The sequence below is a fragment of the Parus major genome, chromosome 1A, assembly GCF_001522545.3.
Source record: "Parus major isolate Abel chromosome 1A, Parus_major1.1, whole genome shotgun sequence".
Taxonomy (NCBI): domain Eukaryota; kingdom Metazoa; phylum Chordata; class Aves; order Passeriformes; family Paridae; genus Parus; species Parus major.
Window position 1 is genome coordinate 67,618,767 of NC_031773.1, and position 22,728 is coordinate 67,641,494.

The 22,728-nt window shown below is 41.1% G+C and overlaps 2 long non-coding RNA genes across 4 annotated transcripts; both read right to left on the reverse strand.

Annotated features, from left to right (window-relative positions):
• Positions 1-3,252: 3,252 nt before the first annotated feature.
• On the reverse strand, positions 3,253-8,677 carry LOC117244492. 2 transcript variants are annotated; one of them, XR_004497697.1, is made up of 3 exons: positions 6,560-8,677; positions 5,578-5,666; positions 3,253-4,067 (listed from the first exon to the last, which is right to left on the reverse strand). It is a non-coding gene; the product is annotated as an uncharacterized LOC117244492 (long non-coding RNA). The 2 variants fall into 2 exon arrangements; XR_004497696.1 differs by lacking the exon at positions 6,560-8,677 and having other exon boundaries at positions 5,578-6,249.
• Positions 8,678-11,249: 2,572 nt separating this feature from the next.
• LOC107204149 lies at positions 11,250-22,263 on the reverse strand. 2 transcript variants are annotated; one of them, XR_004497650.1, is made up of 5 exons: positions 21,968-22,263; positions 20,107-20,374; positions 16,857-17,080; positions 12,376-12,450; positions 11,250-11,906 (listed from the first exon to the last, which is right to left on the reverse strand). It is a non-coding gene; the product is annotated as an uncharacterized LOC107204149 (long non-coding RNA). The 2 variants fall into 2 exon arrangements; XR_002001801.2 differs by lacking the exons at positions 11,250-11,906; positions 12,376-12,450 and having other exon boundaries at positions 16,197-17,080; positions 21,968-22,233.
• Positions 22,264-22,728: the final 465 nt, after the last annotated feature.

Consider the following 22,728-nt stretch of genomic DNA (forward strand, 5'->3'; position numbering starts at 1 on the left):
TGGAATAGGAGCAGCTGCCAAAAGACAAAAGAAGCTTGAGGGCAAACAGAGCCTATGGGTTTGGGCAACAGCAGGTAAGCAGAACACTGAGTCTGAGATTGATTATGTGGGTTTGTCTAGTTTGGAAAGAAAGAGACTGAAGAATTAGCAAAGTCTTCTGAAATAAAACTCATGTTTTAAAAAAAATAAAATACCAGCATCTGAACACACTCCATGATAAACTGAAAACAGCAGCATCCTCTTGCTGTGAGGACACATTCTCCTGTAGAGCAGGAATAGAAACTGGTTTTTAGCATGGTTTCACAAAAGTTAGTTGCTTCAGGTAGAATTACTCATTCTCTGATTAGTTCCTGCCTAATTTTTGCTAATTCTTGGGTGAAGATCCAGTGTGTGCTTGGGAAAAAGTCATCCTCTTCTAAGATACAAACAGCTTCACCAATTCCTGTGGCATTTCAGGGTGGGAAAGTGTTCCCAGTGCAAATGAACCTCGCAAGTCAGGATTGCCACAATTTACACCTGCCATTAAAACAACAAACCAACACCTTACTGCACATCCTGGCCCTCTGAGGCTTCTGGGTTCTCTCTTTAGGTGAAATCAGCATCTCCTGTCCTCACAGGGCACCAAGCAGTGGGGAAATGTTCATGCTTTCAGCACAGGGGCAGCAGGAGTGAGGAATTGTGGAGGGCAGAAAGCAGCATGGCATAAACACTGCCTGGAGAAACCAGCAGGGAAACAATTCCCAGACCATCAGGTCTACACTATCCCAAGAAAAAATTTAAATGTTCTTTACTGTCCAAAGCCCCAGCTCAAAATGAAGACAATAAAATGCAGAGGTATCAGAGGCCTAACCCATCTCCCAGCTCTGCAGCAACCACTGCTTACTCAGTAAGAACATAAATATATGTATGAAATAAAAAAGTCTGAATGAAACTCTCAAACCCAATTCCCACAGGCTGCCCTAACATGAGCTATAAATATTTTAACAGGTCCATTGTTCTGTCTTAAAGACAGAAGGCCTAATAACATTTTACTTCAAGTTTTTCAATAATTGGCAATATTTTGAGAGCACCTGGAGACAAAAGCCCATGGGAGAATTTCAGGCTTCATTGGAAACGATGGTCTTACTACTGCAGAGGGGAAAAAATGGATAACTTGATATTTTTCCTAAGTCTCATTAATTTAAACCAAGTACAGAATTTGGGAGGAGTCTGACTCATTATACTGGAATGTTCAGTGTTGTCAATATTGAATAAACTCACTGTCACACCTACCCTTTCTACATCTCAGCCTGGACAACAGAACTAAGCACAGAGCTAGATTTGGGGTTTGAACCCAGAAATCCATCAATGATCAAATTTAATCATGTCAAGCATGCAGTAATGAACCACCCCCAATGGACAATGAAATCACCTTTATAAGTAAGCAACTACTGCAAAACCCATTATAAACAGCACAAAGGACCCAATTGTTTTCATTTCAAATTAACCAGGGTTCTTTCAAGTCCAAACCATTGCCAAAATAAACCAGAATAGTTACATCATAGCACAAAAGGCAACCTAAGTATCCCTTTCCTGAGGCAATGATGGCATCTAATCAATTTAAATTCACATTATTAGCTGTGCAGCAATAGGAGAGGCAGAGTATTGGGGCATTAAATATTAAGTGTCCTTCCACAGCTTTGAAAATTCCCCACAGGGTCAGATGCCTGAAGACCTAAGGGCCAGAACAGAATTTGTGAAGGCACATATTTCTTATCTAGGCACACAGATCTGTAAACCCTCATTTTAAACAAATGTGTTCCTTCTGAAACCCATTTCAGACCTCTTCCCCTTTATTTTCCAGCAGTGGGCTCCAACTGCTGCCAGACCTCTGTTTATGCAAATGGGAAGAAATTCCATTTCCCATTTAGCCAATGCCACAAAAATGACCCTCTTAATTAGCTTCAGGTTCTTTTCCAGAACGTTTACTAAGGGTCAGAAGTGCAGTAAAGCCACAGAAGAAAAAGAGTAGGAGCAGCCTGGTCCTTGAACCCGTAACTCCACACGAACCAGCTCAGCCTTCCCACATTGCCCTGTTCTAAAGGGCCACAAAGATTGGATGGGATGGGATGGGATTGCATTGGCTGCACATCCAGCAGGTGAAACTCCTCCTGCAGAAGCCCTGGAGATCTCAGGAGTCCAGGAGCACTGGTGTGAGAGGCTGTAGGGTGCACCTGGAACACTGCAGGGACCACAAATGCTTTGCACCATCCTCAGCTCCATCTGCCTAAAAGTTCCTTTCTTTGCCACAAGCCCATATTCAGTATTTTTTAAGGTATTTTAAATACTTCAGTATTTTTTAAGACACTTTAAGACTCATCTCACTGAACTCTTGAGGCTTTTCTGGTGCAAATCTTTTTGGAAGAACTTCATCCCAAACCTTTCCTTTTTTCTCCTAACACCCTGCAATTATGATGATTTCTGCAAGTTACCCACACCCATCCCAAGAGCAAGAATGCAAAACAGGTTATCTGCTGCTGCTTGACCTTTTAGGTAGCTGAGAGCACACATACAATTTAAAACCAGACATATTATTGCCTTTCACTCAGCCAGTAACTGAGGGATGCACAAAGGCAGGAGTGCAGTTATTCTGCGTGCTAGAAGGAAATGGGAAACATCTCCAAAACACCAAAATCATTATTATTATTATTATTGTTGTTGTTGTTGTTATATTTTTATTATTATTATATAGTCATTATTATCATTAGGGGAGGGGGAAAAATACAATCAGGCTTTGCTGATTCTATCATTACCAGTTAATTTCAAGCTACACATTTTCCTCTTAACTTTGCCAAGCACCTGAGCATAAAATTTCCCAAATTTTGCCACTGCAGGGGAGGCAGGACACAGGTCAGGCAGCCTCAATGGGCCCATCAACAGCTGCAGGCACAACAAGCAGCAAAGCAAGCCCAGGATCCATCCAGGGATCCTCTCAAGAGCCAGAGAGCTGGAAATGTGCAGGACAGCCACCAAAACCACACATCCAACATCAGTTCAGGAGGGACAGCCAAGAGCAGGGCTGGCCACACCAGTCCCTTACTGGGGCTGAGCTTAACCAGGGCTCCTGTGCCCAAGGGAGGGATGCAGGACTCAGGGAAGGTGATCAGAAACATCCCAGCCCTCACAATGAGCAGCTGCTATCACCTCTTCTGGAACTTCAACAGCATAAGCAAGGTGGTGTGTCACTACTGGACACAAAGTAGGAAACGAGGGTTCGTATCACAGCAGCTGAAATTTTATTTCTCAGGAGGCAAAGCATTTATTTCAGGGTTTTCAACCCTTTTTATAAGGTGTTCCAATACAGGTTGACCTTTTTGGTACAAGGAGCAACATCTCTCTCATCCCACTGGTGGGACAAGACAAAAACACCCTCAGAATGTCTGTGTCATCGTTTTGAGAACTAAAATCTTACACAACAGTCCTTGAGAGAGGAAAGTTTCCCAAAATACTTTCCCTTGGGAAAGAAGATCAGCCACTGAGAGCCTGAAACTCTCTCAGGTTCAGAAAATCAAGTCCACAATGGTAAAATAAAGGTGAGTATCCAATTCATTTGGAAGGAAATTCACTTGTTCTCAACAATGAAGAATCTTCACTCTAAAGAAGAAAGAGATGCTCACCTCTTAGCCATGTTTTAGCCATGTTTTTCTTTCTGAGAGCCTCATAATATGTGATATCATGATTTTCTGGCACTGAGGTACACAGTCAGTGTCAAATGAAGCGTGCCAGACTATTTACTGATAAGTCACAAATCCCTTCACAGCCAGTTTCTGCAGTAAGACATCAAAGATGTCAAAGTGAGGCTACAAACACATCCCAGGCATTCGGTGCAAATCCTAGAGGAAGGCTTCAGCAAGGATCTCAAACTTGTTTATTGCATGAACACATCAGTCTCAAAGGCAAAGAGTTCTGAGTGTTAAAGTTTGTGCTGAAAGAAACACACATCATAGAGTCCTGATGTTCTGAACAGCAGCTCCTACACATTATTTCTTCTTTCTTTTCTTCTTCATTCTCTTCTTCTCTCTCTTCACCTTAATACAGGGGGATTTTATTAGTTATTTATAAATAATATAATAGTGATATAATATATATTATAATATAATATATATTATAATATACTATATTATATATTATTATAGATAATATATAATTTATAATACATATTATAATATACTATATTATATATTATATAATATGTTATTCTATATTCTATATTATATAATATTGAATAGATTATATATTATATAGAATATATATTATATTATAATATATTAATTTATATATTATATTATATATACTATTATATATAATAATATTATATATAATATTATAACTTCATAGAATATTATATATAATAATTTATAATATATATTATATAATATAGAATAATATAAATAATATATGTAATATATGTATTATATAATATATAGTATTATATAATATATTATATTATACATATTATTTAATACATAATAAATTATATAGAATATTGTATAATATATTATATGTAATATATAATATGTACTATAATATGTACTATAATATAGAATTTATTATTTATTTGTTTATTTATAAATTACCTAATCAGCTAAAAACACGATTCTAAAACAGTCTTCCTACACTAATCTGAGCTTAATTCTAATGTGCAAAAGTAGTGTTAGCTCTTACTTAAAATCTACGTACATATTTCTATTTGTTTACACGAATAGTTCTACTTGGAAATGAAAGTAATGTTCTACAGTGTTTTTGTTATGTCTGGAGTTAATTTTGTAAAAAGTAACAATACTGAACTTTAGGTTTTAGGGCTTTTTACTTGCTAACACAGTCTCCTAAGGCACTTAAGAGATATTTCACTCACTTAAAACTAAAACTTAGACTCCTTATATTAGTTTGATTAAAGGTTCTGATTCAATCCTTGTATTCCTTTCTCTCTCTGAGAGACTCAGAGAGGATTTTATTCCAACACATGCCTGCAGCAAAAGAGACACTGTCCCCCCTGGAAGGGATTTCCAACACCTTTTAGGTCTCTACATCCCATTTCCAGCAGCAGAAGAGCTCTTTGCTCCTGCTGATGGATGTCAGAGCTAAGAATAGCAGCATGCTTCTCCTCTCCACACTGGGGACAAAACTGGCTTTGGCAGCAATTCCTCTCTCGGTGCCTTCTGCAAACACACCCAGATGGAACTGCACAAACACAGGGAGAGCAGGAGCTGCTTCATCAGCCACAGGGAATCTCTGCCGGAGGAAAATGGGACAGAGGAAGGAGGCAGCACAGCGAGGGGCTGGACCACGAGTAGCCAAGGCAGAGAAAGAGTCATAACAGAGCCAATGAAAGTAAAAAATGAAAGATTTCCCAGCCGAGTCACAGGGATTTTGCATTTGAACTCAGGCTTCATTTTTAATTGTGCTTTTCCTTGGCACGGAGCAGTTTCCAAAAACCAGCTTAGAGGGAAGAAATGAATAGGCAGAGCTGTGTGAGGCTGGAACACTGGGAGCTGAAATGCTGACTGTTATCTTGGGCAGCTCACAAATGGGACTTACGCAAGCTGGGAGCTGCTCCACCACTGCTGGAACTCCTGACCTTTTCCTGGACGTCAGATGGGAATGATTTTTAATCTATCTGGTCTGGACTGAATTTGATCCCAAGCACCAGGGCAAGGAAAAAGAAAAAAAAAAAAAGTTTATTCTCTAAAAGCTTTACATACTGGATGCTTAAAATCTAACTCTTGCCCCTTAGAGCTATATTCCCAGCTAAGGGCTGGTAAGAAGCAACATGTTTTTTTGCTTTAATCCTTTCCAAAGACACATTCCATAAATGGTTAGCATCCCTGCCAACCACTCAGCCTCTTAGTGAGCCCACATACCAGCTTTAAAGTAAGCTCTTCTAAAACCAATGCAACAGTCCTGTGGGTTAAGTTTATATTATTTCCAGATCTGTATAGCTGCAGGCTCCTTTTTAAAGTTGCAAATGATAAGTCATCTCTTTGTTGCCAGTACTTCTTTTTTTTTTTTTTTGTTTAACTTTGTTTAAACTGTTCACTGATGCATTTAGTGAAAAACAGACTGTACTAGATGTAACTTAGCAGTATATGCTGTGGCAACAGGAACACAGTCTGTATTTTGCAGCAGGAGCGATGAAGAATCCCTATTTGGACAATTTGGTCTATTAATAAATCAGTTTAGTTAATTAATTAATTAACTAGTTCAGTTAATTAAAAGTAAAATTAAAATTCAGTCTAGTATATCTATATATCTAAATATATCTATATAAATATATCTATATATCTAAATATCTAATTAATAAATTCAGTCTAGTAATAAGTCCAGTGCAGATATCAGTATTAAAAAACAAATTTAAAAGAAAAAATTTGATATTGCACTGACACAGCACCTTTCATCCCAAAAGACACCCAGTTATAGCATAACCTGTCAAAAGAAAACACCCTAAAAAGAAATACAAAGGTGTAGGGGATTTCCTGACTTCATGCCAGTTAATAACAGGGGAAAAAAACAGTCTTAATACAGTCACTCCTGCTTCTGGCCCACTGGGGTTGGGTAAATTCCTGATTTCTTGCTGATGTCTCCCTGTCCTGACCAGCACAGAAAGCAGGGAACCAGGCACCCAACACTCCTGGAACACTGGAGTCCTTCCTTCTTCTCTTATTTCCTGAGAGCCTGTAAAAATATATTGCAAAAAATGACACCACTATATTTTATTTTATATTTTAGAAATTGATATTTTAGAAATAGAATTGTATTAAATATCTCCTCTTTTTGGCTTTTACCCAGATTTAGCCAGTCCTGTCAGGGCTCACCAAAATTCAAGCTGGAGCTGAGAAGGCATTTACTCCTCGTCAAAACAGGAGTTAATTTTCTCCTCTCTCTACCCGGGGTTGGAACACCAAGACTTTTCTTTAGCTTCTCTCAGGAATTTGGTACCAGAAGCAGAAACAAAGAGGAGCAAATGCAGATAATTCCAGGGAATGATGCTACCCTGTATCTTCAAACCTCATTCCATGAGGCCTTTTCCACCCTTGCTCACACCAGAGCTGCTTTTGGGTAATCAGTGGGAGCTCTTTGTTTACTTAAAGCAGAATCTGCTTTTAGCTCCCAACTGCACATGGACGTGTGGAGATGTGCAGTGGTGCCCAGGGAAGGGCCTGAAATTGTTTTTAAATTACACATCCTGCAAACTCATCAGCCTCCAACTCAACATTGATAAACAACTGGGAATTGGTACTGGAAGCTCCAGTCAGGACTGGATTGAGGCTGGCTGGCTTTTTGGTTTTTTGCAAGTTTACTACATTTATCAGTATACTGTGTTTGACCCTTTTTATGGATCATCTGGGAAACCAAAGCTCCCTGTGAACTCACACTCTGGTTCTGCAAACATTTATATAAACAACTTAATCCCACATACTTGACTGGTCTCCTAATTGAATATTTGCAATATTCACTTTAGTGTAAACTGGCTTCACAGGAGACCATGCAGTATTTTCTATACTTTAAAAGCAAGACTGGCATTAAAATTAAAAAATAAAAAAAAAAAAAATAGAATAAAAAACACCACAACCCAAAAGCATTTTCTCCATACCTTAATTCACCCTAAATTTACCTTTTGTCCTTTAAAAGTGGAGAAAAAGCAGGATGGATAATCAGAGTGAGGGTGAATAAAGCAGAGCTGACTGACAAGCATGCCCAGCTCCCCTTCACTTGCTCTGTGGTACTGTCATGGTCTGATTGCTTGGAGGCCCCCCAGAAATTCAGATATAATTCAGATATGGTACATCTGCTTCTAAAATTCAGATCTCTAAGCAAGAAAATTCAGAGTGTTTTGTTTTTGTTGGTTTTTTTTTCAGTCTGGTTCAGCTGTTTACCCTCTTCAGGACAAAGCAGAATCCAGTGCAGTTAACAGGAATATTTATTGAGCTTGGGCATACATGGGAGCTGCTTCATAAAGTTACCTTGGCATCTCCCAAAGGCCTGGCACACTCTGGTAGGGCAGTGAAGCTGCAGGATTATTTTGCAGGCAGAATGGAGTGAAACAGGCTGCAAGGCTGAGTTTCCTCCTGCCAGTGCCTCAAGCTGAGGGCTGGAACAACTTTAGGATAAGCCTTGGGCTGGAACAAAGCTCTTTCCCTCTCATTTCCCTTACATGGTGTGTCTGACACTGCTCTGGGGGACATGCCTTGGTTACTCCCTGCCTGTTTATCTCAGTTCTCATCATGGGATTGAAATGACTGGTTTATAATTCCCAGATCACAAGGAGCCACATCCTGGCATCTCTCACGTTGATTTAAAGCCCGAGATCCAGAGCAGCACAGCCACCCTCAGCCTTTCCCAGCACAGCTGCTCTGCCTGGGATGGCACCAGGCATCCTAAGGGAACCTCTGGACCACTGACAGGGGGAGAAGATGTTCCTGTGGCTCATCTGCTCAAGGAAAACAAGCTCAGGCCTTTGTCCCACCATAATTTACTGGGATGGTGCAGAAAACTCACCAGGGAGTTCTCTCTTCTCCAGCTAAGTGAAAGAGGTTAGAGATAAAACACAGACAAGCTGGGGTTTTGTTTTCCTGCCCCCATTAGCACCAGTTTCTCTGCTGGGTCAGGCACCCAGATAAGCTTTTTTTGCTGCAAGTATCATCCAAGTGGTGTTGTTCAAGGCTTTTATATTTGCTTTAATGAGGATATAAAATAAATCTGGATGGGAGGGATAACCAAGCTGGTTCAGGGCTGGGCCCAGCAGCTTTTCCCTCAAGTTCTGCTGGCAACAGTGAATAAATTCAGTGCCAGCCACTTTCTTCTGGTGCTAGAGAAGCTTTCCTAGCTGATGGGATGCTGCCCTGCTGTTCAGCTGGTGAGAAGGTGAATTTTGGGACAGAAGGTCAGGAGAGGGCGTGTTCCCTGGACTGCAGCCTTGGTAGTGCTCTCTGTAAGGGCAGGAGCCAGGAGGAGCCGTGAGTGCCCAGGCTGGGAGTGAAAGGACACAGTTAACAAAGCTGATATTTGAGGGATGTGTCATAACATTCCAAGGAGCAAAAACTACAACAGTGGAACGTTTTTTCACTTTGAGATTGCGTCTTTTTGGCTAATGGATGCAGAGAGAAACAGAGGATGAGGCTTTATGAGAGATGGGGAGGTGAAACTCAGGGCTCTGAGCCACCCCGTGGAGAAGGAGCAGGTAGTGAGGCTCACCTGGACTCACTGCTCACCAGTAGTTTCATCCATGAGAAGAAAAGATAAAGGCTCATAACTAAACTCAACCAAGCCCCACTGCTGGCACAAACTCTCAGTGAGATCCATGGGGTTTGGATAAAGCCCTGAATGAGCTGCCTTTATGCCTTCAACTCCAGAGGTGCCAAAAGTGGATTTGGGGAATATGAAACAAGAGAGAAATTCCCACAGCAGCACTGCTCTCTTTAGGTGGTACTCACAGAGAGCCTGATCCTCTGCCAGCTCCATAAAACAGGGCTGGTACAGGGGGATTTGTGATTTTTTTGCTTTATCCATCCTGCACCACATCAGACTGGGCCTTCCTTACTTTCATGTCAGCTTCTCCCCAGTGACACCACCTAAAATAAGAGTGCCAGGGCTGCCAGGCATTTTAAAGAGACTGAACACAGCAATAACACCAGTTACTGCTCTCTGTTGGGCTGGATCTCTTAAATGTGTTCTAGATGGGGGGGTTTGGCTTCCTTCAGGACAGCAGGGGAAAAAGGTCTTTGTTCAAGCATTGTTCTTTCCTTCTGAGCACAACAGGGTTGTGGTTTTTGTCCCACAGAGCGACAGGTTTTCAACACAATGGATGGAAGTGTGAGCTCCCAGCTTTGAGATGGCAACACATCATGTTCTGGGGACTAGAATTTGCTTTTGAACTTGAGCTGAACAGGCATTAAAAATATTCATATCTCTTGACTGTGTCATTTACATGCAAAATGAGTGTGTTTGTCCTCTCCTTCGAGATCTTGTTAGGAAGCACATCTGACATTCTAATGAAGGACAATTTTCACTCAGTGCTCTTGGAGGATAAGCGAGCTCTGGATCACTCTTCACCTACACCAAAGCCAGAGCTGAACACTGACAACAGCAGAAGTGTCAGTGTGTTACTGATTGAGCCTGTCCTGGTGCAATATTTTGGATTCCTGCCCCATCAGCTGCAATCCTGAGTGATGTGCAGGGTGCAGAGCCAGCCTGTTCACACACAGAAAGCCAAAACCTCCATCCTGGCATCCCCGTGAATGTGCAGCAGCCACTTTCCCAACCTGAGCATGCTGGGCTATTAGAGGTGCACAAATTGATCTGGAATTATTCAGCAGCCAGATGTCTAGAACTGGCTGGGCCACTGAATTGCCAAGAAAAACAATCAGCTATTTGCAGAAAGTAACTGGGCTGGCAAGTCTTCAACCTGCAGCAAAAGGAGTGGGAGTCCAAGCCATCCTTTTAATATAGCTGCCAATCATCATTATTTCCTGGCTACAGAGGGTGAAATAAATTGCTCATCATCTTTTTAAATTAAGTTATGCAGCTACAGTAGACACACCACAAAGCCTGTAATAGCAGGAGTTGCTGTCACAGAGGAGCACAGAGCAGTGGGCATTCTGAAAGTGCAGTTTTGTGTAATTATCCAAAAGAAAAGTGGGAGAAATTCAGGCTGTGTTTAGCACCGAGTCTTGAGGTAACCAGTTACCACCCCACCAACTGAGGTTAAAAAATGAGGTTAAAAAGCAAACACATAAATAAAAAAAGGAACACCCCCATAACAATTATCCAGGGATGCATTACACCAGGGCTGGCAGATTCACGAGCTGCATCTGAAGAGCCCAAATGTTCCCCTCCCTGCATTTCCTGCAACGAAATGAGCTGAACTCTGTCACCCTGCTGTGCATGGCAAGGCCAGAGCTGTGCAGCCCACACACAGCAGTGGGTTTCACACAAGGGCTCACTCGTGCTCTGAGAGCTGATCATTGCAGTGCAATCAGCATTAATCCCTTGGGGCAAAGCACATGTCAAGGTTTACAGCCCAAACACACGAAAAAATGAGCTCCTCTGCAGCCAGGGAAGGGCTGACACCACCCATGGAGCCTGGAACAGCTCCTTCTCCTCAGGGCTTGGTTTATCTTCCAAACACAGAACTCTTTTCCTGACCAAAACAGACAACAGAAACCAGAGCAGAAGTGTGCTGCTCCTCTGCCACACTCTGCTAGGAACAGCCACAGTGACCACACAGACTCTCTAGCCTTAGCTGCGAAAGGGAGCAAGTTTTATTCTTCCAGATCTTCTTTTATAGACAGTTCTGAGCAGGTCTGAGAAGGTAAAACTTTCACTGATCATGAAACCAACACGTCACCATCACTGGACAATTGAGAACAGCACCCCTTGGCTGTTTCTTACAATTAACAAGGAACAAACAGCACCTGCAGAGGTTGTTTTCCTTCTCCAAGGACTGTTTGGGTTCCTCCTTATGATTTCCCAGGCCAGAGTGAGAAAGTTGTGTGATTCAGTTTCACACAGACACTGTGCTCCTGCCTGATCTCTCACATTCAGCATCCACACTCCTCCATGTCCCATCCTCCTTCCACTGCTTACAATCCCTTACCCCACAAACCTCACTCCCCTCCTCACTTTGATTTGTGTGATGCTGCTATTGACAGGGAGATTGTCTCACCTTTGAGCCTCTGAGTGCTCCTGCAGCACAAAACAGCATCCTCTTGCCCAAAGGGGAAGCACTGCTCATTAAAAAGCCTTCACATAAAGCAGGCATTAAAGTTGTCCCTCTCTTCCCTGAGGATATTTTGCCACAGCAGGGAACAAGTGATATCCTCATGATAAGGACAAGTATCACAGCTGAAGGGGGAAGGAGTGCTCCTGGTCTAAGAGGAAAGAACAAATGACAAGAGAAACAGAAGCTGAGGTGAAGCAGCTCTTTAGATACCTGTTTTTTTCTGCAAATGCTCCTTCCTTGCTCTCTGCTCCTGCCAGAGCCCATTTTTCTATCCATACACAGAGTGAAGCAGTGTTGGCTGGCCCTGGACACCCTCAGGCAGTCCCTGCTGTCTCAGCAGCCTCTTTCTTACAAAGAAAACCATTAAACTTTTTTTTTTTTTTAATTTGTTTTTTTAAATTTTAATTTTTTAATTTTTTTTTTTTTTTTAATTTTAAATTTGTTCTTATTTGTTTTTCCCCCAAATCTGGCTTCAGGAATGGCTGACAAATGACTTTAACATTTCAAACAATGGATTTTAGTTGGAGATCAAGCAAGAACCTGGATGTTAAATGATTGGGAGGGTTATTGATGATGACAGACAGGTGGATAACAAGAAAGACTAACACCAAAGTTACCTCCATGTCCCCAGTGAGCCATGAAGCATTATGTGACCATCAGCTCCATCAAGCAGAGGATCAGATATGCTCACCCTGTGAACAAAATTATTTAGAAATATTTGTAATATTTGTAATATTTGTAATATTTGATCTTCCTCTTGCCTCCTAGTGTGCTGATTGCCACTTTAAATCAGTCTCTTGATGACTTTGCAGGGAAAGAGGAGATTTGTCCTGCAGCTCACGTGTTATAGAGGCATTCTGAATATCTCTGGTTATTAAAACACTCTCAAGCACGTTTCTTTTCTGAGAGGGGGTCCTGGGTGCTCCTGTAAATTATTCCTTTGTCATTCCAGAGGAAAAATGCCTCTTCCCTTCCCCTCTGGAGCAGCACAAGTGGCACCCTGCCTCCTGTGCAGAATGACCCCTATACATGGGCTCAGAAGTGATTTGGGAACTTGCACCAGGTAAGGCCACACGTCATTATTCCACAGGTAAAGCTTCTGTAGTTAGCAGCAGCAAAAAGGGAGAAATACCAGGAAGTTTTCATAGAAAATGTTCAGGGGAAAATGTTTTCAGGTTTTCCAAGCTTTTGGAAATATCTGAGCTATTTGAAACCTCCCTCAGTTTATGCACTAGAGAAGGAAAGAAAAAGGAGAGCAAGAAAAAGGCAAGGATTTGGACAAATTTGGGTCTATAACAGGATATGGAATTTTTTATAAGTCATTTTCCATCACAATATTTTCTCAAACTTCTCCCTCTCATCACTCTCCACAAAGATGTGAAGAACCCACATTTTACTGATGCCCCCTTTATAATTCTGCAACTTTGCTGCTTTGGTGCTTTTGGCAGAAACGTCTACCCAGCTCTGGCTTGGATTTTAGGGAAATACCTCTATTTTGCATAGATTCACCTGCTGCTTTTTAGGATCTTGCACATCCAATAACCTGCAAGGCTCAATTTATTCAGTTTTGCAGGGAATCAGAGGCAAAGGACACAGGACAGGGCAACCTGGCATGAGACAGGCAGTGCTGTCAGCAGTCCAGAGATTCTGGCAGGTTTCCATGGCACAGAAAGGAGGAGGTGATGTGAAATGATGGACAGGATATTAAACCAAAAGGAAGAAGCAGAGATCCTCCCCAAGCACCCCCTCACTGTTTCTCTGTAAACAAACAAACATGTTAATCAAGGAAGAGCAAAAAGTCAGAATGCACTTTGCAACCAACTAAAGAAAGCCCTAAAAAGGGACAGACAAGCCAAGACACACAAGAATCCTGAAAGAGGAGTGCTAGAAGTTTAAAAAGACAGTGAAACATAAGATGTCAGAGAGAACTCCATCAAGATTACAAAACATTTTTATTACACTTGGCATTAACAGCTGAAGTCCTCTAACTGTGGCTGAGATGTAGAAGGAACATCTATAACACTCCATTGTATATTAATTTAACATCAAGAAAAATGTAACTCCCTGGGAACATGAGGCCTCCTTGGTGCCAGCTGTGCCAGCCTGGCTTTTCACCCTCCTCACTCTTCTCCTGGCCAAGAACACTTCCAGAAGAGGATCACTGAGCTCTGGAGTTTGCTGTGCCACGAGGCCTTGAGAAGGGAGAAGCCAAACTGGGGACACAACTCCGCTGACAGGGGTGACACCCCCGTTCCAGAGGAGGGATGAAGCCACAGTTCCATGGCACTGATGGAGATTTTCAGGGTCAGAAATGGTCCCTGTTGCTTTACATGGTGATACCCCTTGGGTTTTCCACCCTGGGTGAGTGGAGTGCTGCCAAAGGTGCAGGGAAACAAACAGCAAAAATGCTGTGCTGAGAGACACCTCTGCTTGTGAAATACTGGGGGAAATCTCCCAGTTTCTCCCCACTAAAAGGCTTGGCAAGCACTGGAACAGCCTGACCAGGGAACTGCTCAGTCCCCATCCCTGGAGGGATTTAGCAGGATGTAGATGTGGCACTCAGGGATGTGGTTTAGTGGTGGGCTTGGCAGTGGTAGATTTACAGTTGGATTTGATAAGCTTAAGAGCCTTTTCCAACCTAAATAAATGGTTGCATTTATTATTATTTATATAATAAATGGGGTTCTCTGTAACACCTCTGCCAAGCAGGAATATCACAGCTTTGTTTGACTGTCCTCCTCAAGTGTGACCAGGAAGAAGAAACCTCTCTCCTATGCACAGAGACTTTCCCTTCTTTTTTCCTAGCTTCTCAAAGAGATGCAAAGAAACAGAGACTTTCAAGTGGTTGTGCTGAGGCAGTAATTTCATGGTTTGTTCAGTTCCAGGCTTTAACCTCGGTGCCAAGAATCAGTGCCACATAATAATGAAAAGTCTAAAATGATTTTTAAATACAGAGGGAGAGAGAAATGCAGTGCAAAATACAGCTAAAAATAAAAGAGCAAAAGTAAGCAAATAAGGAATGCTCAAAATTGGCATGGCAGTTTCCTCTGGATCAAAATTAAGGCTTAGTTACCACCCAGTCTAGTGAACCTGGAGTGGATCTGGAAGACATTAAAGATTTGGAATCAAAAAACACAGAGCTGAAAAATTATATTTGATTACTAATTAAAATAAACTGCAAAAATAACAGCAGTAGGCTGCCAATATCATTTGTCCTTCTGTAGTGCATCCAAACACTCTGCATGGAATTGCACCTCTCAGTCCTTGAAAGAGAAACATTTGAATAAAAATGCATAACCAAGTTTAGGAACTTTAGCAACAGTGCAGAGACATCAGCCCATGTATGTTCTGAATGCTTAAAAACAGGGATGATCCTGCATGGATCAGGCTCAGACTGGTGCTCAGGCTGGATCCCAACTGGAATCCCCTGGGTCCACAAGCAAGGTGTGCAAGGGGAGGTTCTCAGGTGCCAACTCATATCCTATATAAGATATAACATCTTCATTTAATGCATCTTTTGGCCTTTCAACTGCAGAGTGTATTGAACTCCAGAAAGAGCCTTTGAACTTCTATGGAAATGTTTTTCTTATTTTTATATATATATATATATTTTACCTTTTTTTTTTTTTCTTTTTTAATGGGTGTCAAGGATGCTAAAAACAATGTTGCTGTTGTGTATATCCTTAGAGCTGAGAGACTGGGTGTTGGAGCCTGGAATACAGAGTGTGTGCCCTTGTTTCTGATACTTAGTTATAAGATCCAGAAAAACACTGAATTTCATATAATATGAAATTCATGAGCATGTTTTCATTGTGATACATGAAAACAACTGTTAAAGTTAGATAAAAAAAGCTAAAAGTGTAAGTGTGTAAATTAAAAAACATTTTTTTAATCATTGGGTGAAAAAGTTAGTTTAGAGAACAGGAGACGAGATGGAGAATTTATGGTGTTGTCTCTTGTCCTTCTTCTTTCTTCTTCATGTTCATCTCCTAGAGGGTTTTGGGTAATAGTCAGTGATTGGATAGAAAATACCACAGTGCATCACAGAGGTGATGGGTCATTGGGTCATTAAGAAAAATAATATACGTGTCTATTGTTAATTGGGTAAAAATAGGTATAAAGATAAAAGAACTGCGTAGTTCAGGGCCATTTTGTGCATCAGACACAAAGTGAGCCACAAGGCCTTGTTTGTACCATCAGAAGAAAGAAATGTACCAGATTGCAAAGATTAACCTTGTGTAGCCAGCCTGGAGAGACCTGTTCAGTTTTGTGATCACCTGTTAATAAACACCAGAAACAAGATTCTAACGAGCTCGGGAGTTTTCTTTAAATCAGAAGAACTGAGATAAGCAGGGCTCCCCATGAGGGAAGATCCCAAAAGAATTCAGTCCAAAGGAGGCTGAGAAATCCAAGAACAAAAAGAAAAATACACAAGAGATGCAGCAGAAACAGAGAAAAGATTTTTTTTAGAGAAAAGTTACACTGGGTCTCTGACAAGAGATTAAAGATGGAACTGTGGCCCATGAAAAGCTCAGAAATTCTGTCACCAGAGGAACCTTTGTCCCTACTCCCCATGGCAGGGCTCCAGCCAGCACATACAAACCACTTCAAGGGAAGTGAATGTCCTCCAACATGAAACTTCCAAAGGACCAGAGATCTGAAAAACTGATCAGGTGAGTGGTTCATTTGTGCTCAGGAAACTGTGCTGTGTTTAAAAAGCTCGACAGTCTCTCTTGCCTTTGATAAATTACATACATTAGCCACCCCAAAGGTCTGCTCAGTAGCTGCCACCCCACTGTAACATCTTGCTTTCTTCTCCACAGGAACTCTATAAATTCACTATCCTTTTCTTGTAATCCATCTTCCTCCTTATTCTGTCAAGGAACCACTTGAGCTTCTTTAATTTAACCAGGCACAATTTAATTCAATTTTCCCAGCTAAAAGCCTTTGCTTATGCTCATGAGAGGAAATGCCTGGTTATCTGCTAGGTAAACTGATTAATTAAATACAAAAGCTTCCAGGACAGTTTTTGGTCTTTTAAAAGCAGTTTCTCAGTCCAGTCCTGTTGTCCCATTTCCTTAGTACAGAATGTCTTTACCTTTGTCTAGACCCTACCAGTGGCAGCACAGATCTTCCACAGGGCACCCACCAACTCCTGAACTTCATCAGGGGGCTCCAAGGTCAGATATTTTGGCTTCAAGGCTTCTCTGTGCTGTTTTTCACCAAAGTGCATCCATTCCTCTTCCATGGTGTCAAAAAATCAGCAGTCAGTCACTTTGTTTTATGCTCTCTTTTGCCCTTTGGATGCATTTAGCATCGCCCCTAGAGGAAAAAAAAATACTGGTTTGTCAGATTTCTACCATTTCTAACCAATCCAGAACTTCTCCCCTCCTGGATTCTTTCCCTTTGCCTTTCTGTATGTATTCCCTAGCTCAGGAAAGCAGATTCTGATTTCCCCTAGGCCCAGCACAAAACAATACTAATATCTTTTTTTATGTTTGGTTTTGTTTGGTTGGATTTTTTGGTGGAGGAAGGAAACATTGTTTATTAAATTTTTATTTTTTTTTTAAACTAAAAATCTGTTCTCACTTAAAAAGCCAAAAATCCCTTTGGAGATGGCAGCCCTGTGTCTTCAGCTTGTGTGTTTGCAGAATATACACATACTTTTTAATATAAGATGTGTGTATATAACTATTGCATGAGCCTAACCAAACTCACAAGTAGTAACAGGAGTTTTCAAATAAAATTAGGAAACTTCTACCCAAAGAAAATGGCATTTACTGTGCACTCAAGTGTAACCAAAACTGCAATCCCCAGAAGGAAATGCCATGGTCTCTTGGTTTTTTTTAACCTGTTCTTTCTGCTTTCCACCCAGAAGGAAAAAACTTTTTCACTCACTATTTGAAGGAATGTCTTTTGGAAAGAGAAAGGGAAAAGAAAAGGAGGAATATGACATGAAATATGTCTGGCAAGGCAGGGTAGAAGAAGGAATGGGCAAATGCTGATCTCTCTGAGCTCAGCAGGGGCTTGGCAGGCACCAGAGAGGGTCCTGAGCATCTCTGTGCTCCTCACCCTGTCCCTGCTCATCCCTCTTCAGTGCCCAGCAGGATGTAGCCCCTCACAGAGGCTTCAGAGATGGCTTTATTGCACTAAAGATCTGTGAATGGTGCCCTCCTGTTCCTTCTTTTCTAAAAGAGGAATGTGTTTTGGCTGCTGAACAAGAACAGGAAAGATGGTTTGTAACAGATAAACCACTTAAATCAACTTTTTTCATTTCATCTCTTTGCCCTCCCCCGGCCATTTGATTCACACAGCAAGCAAATCCACCCACTGAACATAAACATAAATAGATTTTCATGGGAAAGTTCATTAAAAAAAAACCTCAAGCCTTTTTTAAAAAAAATAATAGATATGTCAATGAGGAGCTGTAAGCTAAAATCATTGTCATTCTTACTCTGCTAACAAAATCAAACCTAGAGTCTTCCTGGGTAATTCCCATCTTTGCATAGGTCAAATGCATAAATTAAGTTACTTTTCCCCAGGCTTTCTCCAACAGCCAAAACTAAGCCAGGATGAGCAATAAATTTCCTCACTAGATGGAGCAAGAGCATCTAGATAGCAGAAGGTTTTGCCAAAGTGCTGTAATGGGACTCTCAGAACTGGGACAGCCCAACTCCACTTAAAGCCTTGGAAAACCACAGAGCTCTTGTCTTTTATTCCAGCAATGTCAGTGCTCTGCTTCAGTAGCTGAGCAATAATCCAAAATCAGGGGGGAAATCCCTGGTATGGTAAAGGTCTTCAAACTGAGAGGGGTTCTTGCCACCCTCCTCCTCCCTGGTTCCCACCCTCAATAATGCTGTTGCTGACAGAGCTGGACAAACCATGCTCCTGCTGGCTTTGTTTCTGGAAGAACAGTAATTTTCAGTGCTGATTTCTTGTCCAGCTCAGCCCCCTGGGCAGGGTTGGAGGTATCAGTGGTGCAGGGACACCTCAGCTACTGCAAACCCATGGCAGGGATTTGATCTGATTTGATTTTTGTAGCCACTCTTGGTTCTCCCTGGCTGAAATAAGCACAATTTTCAGTCACTGATAAAATTCTTCCTGGGGGTGACCAGCACAGAGGGTCCAGCATGGAGTTCCATCAGTTCAGATAACCTGCAGAGTCTCCTGAGGTAGGAGCCACTGCTTGTACTGATTGATGGAGTGGTATTTTCTGCAGCTCCAGTTAAAGCCACCACTCAGAGTTATTCCTGTTTTCCCAAATCCTTAGATCTGTGACAAAATGTCATCATTTAACCCCAGCTCCCTGCCAGCCCCTGCACTTTCAAGGCCAACTGCATCCTCTCCTCCTCCTTCCTGAGACTTCACAGTGGCAAAACCCAATTTTTTTCCTAATTGGAGATTCAGCAAGTCCTTTTGTGATCTGGCATTTGATACTCTATTCTGAGGAAAACTTCTGGTGTGGAAAATACCACCACCGTTCTCTAGGGCTGAAGTTTAACAAAAATATTAACAAAAGAAAATAGGATGTAGGCAAGCCTAAGGATTTTTTTAAGACATTCAGCAATTATTAATTGCTTAATTATCAGCCCTGTTGCCAACTTGTGCTTATTAATAACTTAATTATCAGCCCTGTTGCCAACTTGTGCCAGCAGAGGAAATGACAGGACAAACAGAAATCAAACCTACAAGCACAGAAAGTTACAAAGTCCTACAAAAACCGTCTCATGTTAACAACAAATCACACAACAAAGATCATTTCTCATCATTATCAGTTGATAATCCAGGATTAGAACAAGCCTTTGGTGCAACATGAGGAGGAAAAATCCCCTTTCCTCTGTAACATATTTCTCTGCCTTCCAGAGAGCTGCAGCACAGTGATTTTCCCCCAGGAATGCTGGGGAACAGGAATTGCCCTCTTTGCCACCTTCCTTTCAGAGTGTGACATATTTCACAAAATGCCTGGGTAAATAATATTGCATCTTGAGAAGGTTAAATTTCAACAAATAAGATGCAAACAAAGGCATAAAAATGTTCTTAAAATGGCAATAGCTTTTTTCCCCCTCCATCTTTCACATCAACACAAAATCTTTTCCTGTTGGACAAAGAAGCACAGACTTAAAACAGAATTTTCTCCTGTTTTCTTAGACTATTTTCTATTAAAAAGGAATTTTGGGGGAAAAAAAAAAAATCAACCACTTCCCAAAATAATTTCCAGTTTTTTTATAAACAAAATATTTGTAGCCCAAAGTTGTGGTTTCTCATTTCATATTTTTAAATCTGTGAAGAAAAAACAAAACAAAACAACATTTTATTCTTCTGAAATATTTTAAGGAGAAAAAAAATACCAAAACATAACCAGCTCTTCACAATAGTAGCATATGCTTGCTCCTGGCTTCTTTCATATAAAGATAACCACATTTAGCTGCAGGATTAGATGGGAAATTTCCAAGTGGAACAGGAGGAGGCAGAAGGATTGTTCTTTCTGCAGCTTGCACACCTCAAACTGCTCCATGGTCTCTTTTATCTCAATAAATATCATTGCACATAGAGGTCTCTGATTCAGGTTTGCTTCATTTCTCACTGCCAGACTTGGAAGACTTTGTCTTTATGGTCCTGAAGGGGAAGAGGTAGATATATTCATTATGGTCTTTCAGGAAATACATTTTATCCCCACCTACAAATATTCTGCTTTATTTTATGTATGAAAATGGGGTTGTTGGTCATGCAGCTTGCCCATGTCCCTGATATATTTTGAAACCCCCTAAGTTCCTGCCTGAGTGGAGGATTCAAGGGTTGCTCCTGAATTACCCATGTTCTTAACCTCTGACTTTGAAGGTTTTAACCTTTGACTATGTTGGTTGTATACCCCAAACACAGACACTGACAGGCTCAGCTGTGCAAAACAAAAAGTCCTGAAGGGATCATTGGGGTCAGGATTGAGCTCTTAATTATCAGATGTATCCAATTAAACTGACTGCAGAGCAATGCTGACATTAATACTGTAAAATATGTTTTACAGCTACAATTGCATCAATGAGAACCGTAATACACCAATTTCCTGAGGCTGTTTTATTTACTTCAAGTGGTTTGAGCTTGAGAAACATAACTGGGAAAGCATAACAAATGCTTATTTCTTGGTGGTTTGCCTAGATTTGTTATGAAGCTGAAATCTAGGCACTGGTCAAATGGTTCTTTATGGATATTGGTCATAGGACTTTCTTTTTTACTTTAATTTCCTGTTACATTTCTATTTAGAATTTAAAATTGTCTGTCCTAAGAATTTCCCTTGTGGTTGCTCCACTTCAGTCAGAGAAATTCATGTGGGCATTTTCTGGAAGCTAAATATGCAGGTCTGAACTTTTTCTCAACTGTTGGGATTGCAGCTTTCAACACCAGAATTCTGCAAAATATTTAACACTCCAATAATGAGAGAAAAGAGCCCAGTTTCCCTCCACCTTGACCTGTCTCCCCAGCAGGACCTGCTGGAGCCTGCAGAAAATGAAAACCAAAAAATTCACCATAACCTGGCTCACTTTGGGCTCTGAAGGCACAAAATGGCCTCAAACCACGTGGCTGTTTCATCTTTATATCCATTTTTTTACCCAATTAACAATAGACACGTGTATTGTTTTTATGTATTAACAAATAAGTTTTCTGTATCTATTTATGTAACTAAAACTGTGACTAACTTTCAACCAGTCACTCTTTGTGCTCCTAAAAACTGCAGAATCATGGAGAAGAAGGAAGGAGAGCTAAAAACCACACTTTTTATTCCCTCCATCTTTACTCCATGTATTAAACCCTCTAAAATCTACATTTTTCACTTCAGTGACATACTAAACATTCTGCTACTTTCTACTTATTTTTTTTTTTATAAATCCTGGTTTACCCAGGGATATTTGGAAGCCTTTCTGTCAGTGACAAATAGGATTAATACATTTTTGGAGAATAGGACAAACAGAGAAATGTTTCTCCATTTCTGGATTTTTACATCCTCTCAGGGTGGTTTTGGGCAGCCCAGGACACTGCAGGGCATGCTGAAATGCCCTTTCCACCTAAATGGGGTGGAAAAGAAGTTGAAATCATACACCAAGTTTGCTGGGTCATCTTTATGGACAGCACAATCCAGCTTTGGGGCAAATGATTAAAAAAGGTGTAAATGTATCCATCCATGGGGGTTTTTTGCATGCTACGTGGATCACTTACCAAAATCAACTCTGCAGCTCAGAAACCAATCTCATCAGGTATGGGGATGACTCTGTGCAGATAGAGGCTTCTGTAAAACACATCTTAAACCAGATCTAGTCACACTGGAGCTCCCTGAGTCACTGGGGAGAAGAAAAGAGTGGGAGGCCACTATTAATCTCACCTAAGTGAAATATCTAAAATAGCCCTGATGATTCACATCCTAAAAAGGACTGCTAGTCCTTCTTATCAACAAAAGGAGCCAAGGGAGAGCCTTGCTCAAGTGGGGGGATATTTATAGTGCAGACATGTCCGAGGAGGTGAGGTAAAGCCTGTCCCATCAGTCCCCCTTGGTAAAGAAAACAGTGTTATCAGCAACATGCTTCATCAAAAAAGGCAGCAACTCTTCCTCCTCTTCCAACTTGGCATCATGGTTGTTTAAATTGAACTTGAAAAACTTCCTGTCCATTTGCAACAGCATTACAAGGACTTGTGAGGATGATCTTTGGTGCCTTTTGTAGAGCTGGAAGTGGCCAGACTGTTTTTGGACATTGATTTATTTGCAGGAATGAACTCCTGCAGAGATACCTATGGCATGGTTCTACCAATGCAATGCAAATTGCCACTGAAGACTTCTGAGCTCTGGTCTCTACAATTTTTACATAATAAATGCTTATTATGTGAATGAATAGGCAGGGAAACTCCATTTTAAAAACAAATGAATCTTTTAAGCACACTGCAAAGATAAAATGCACAAAGCTGTTGCAAATAGAAAGCAAGGT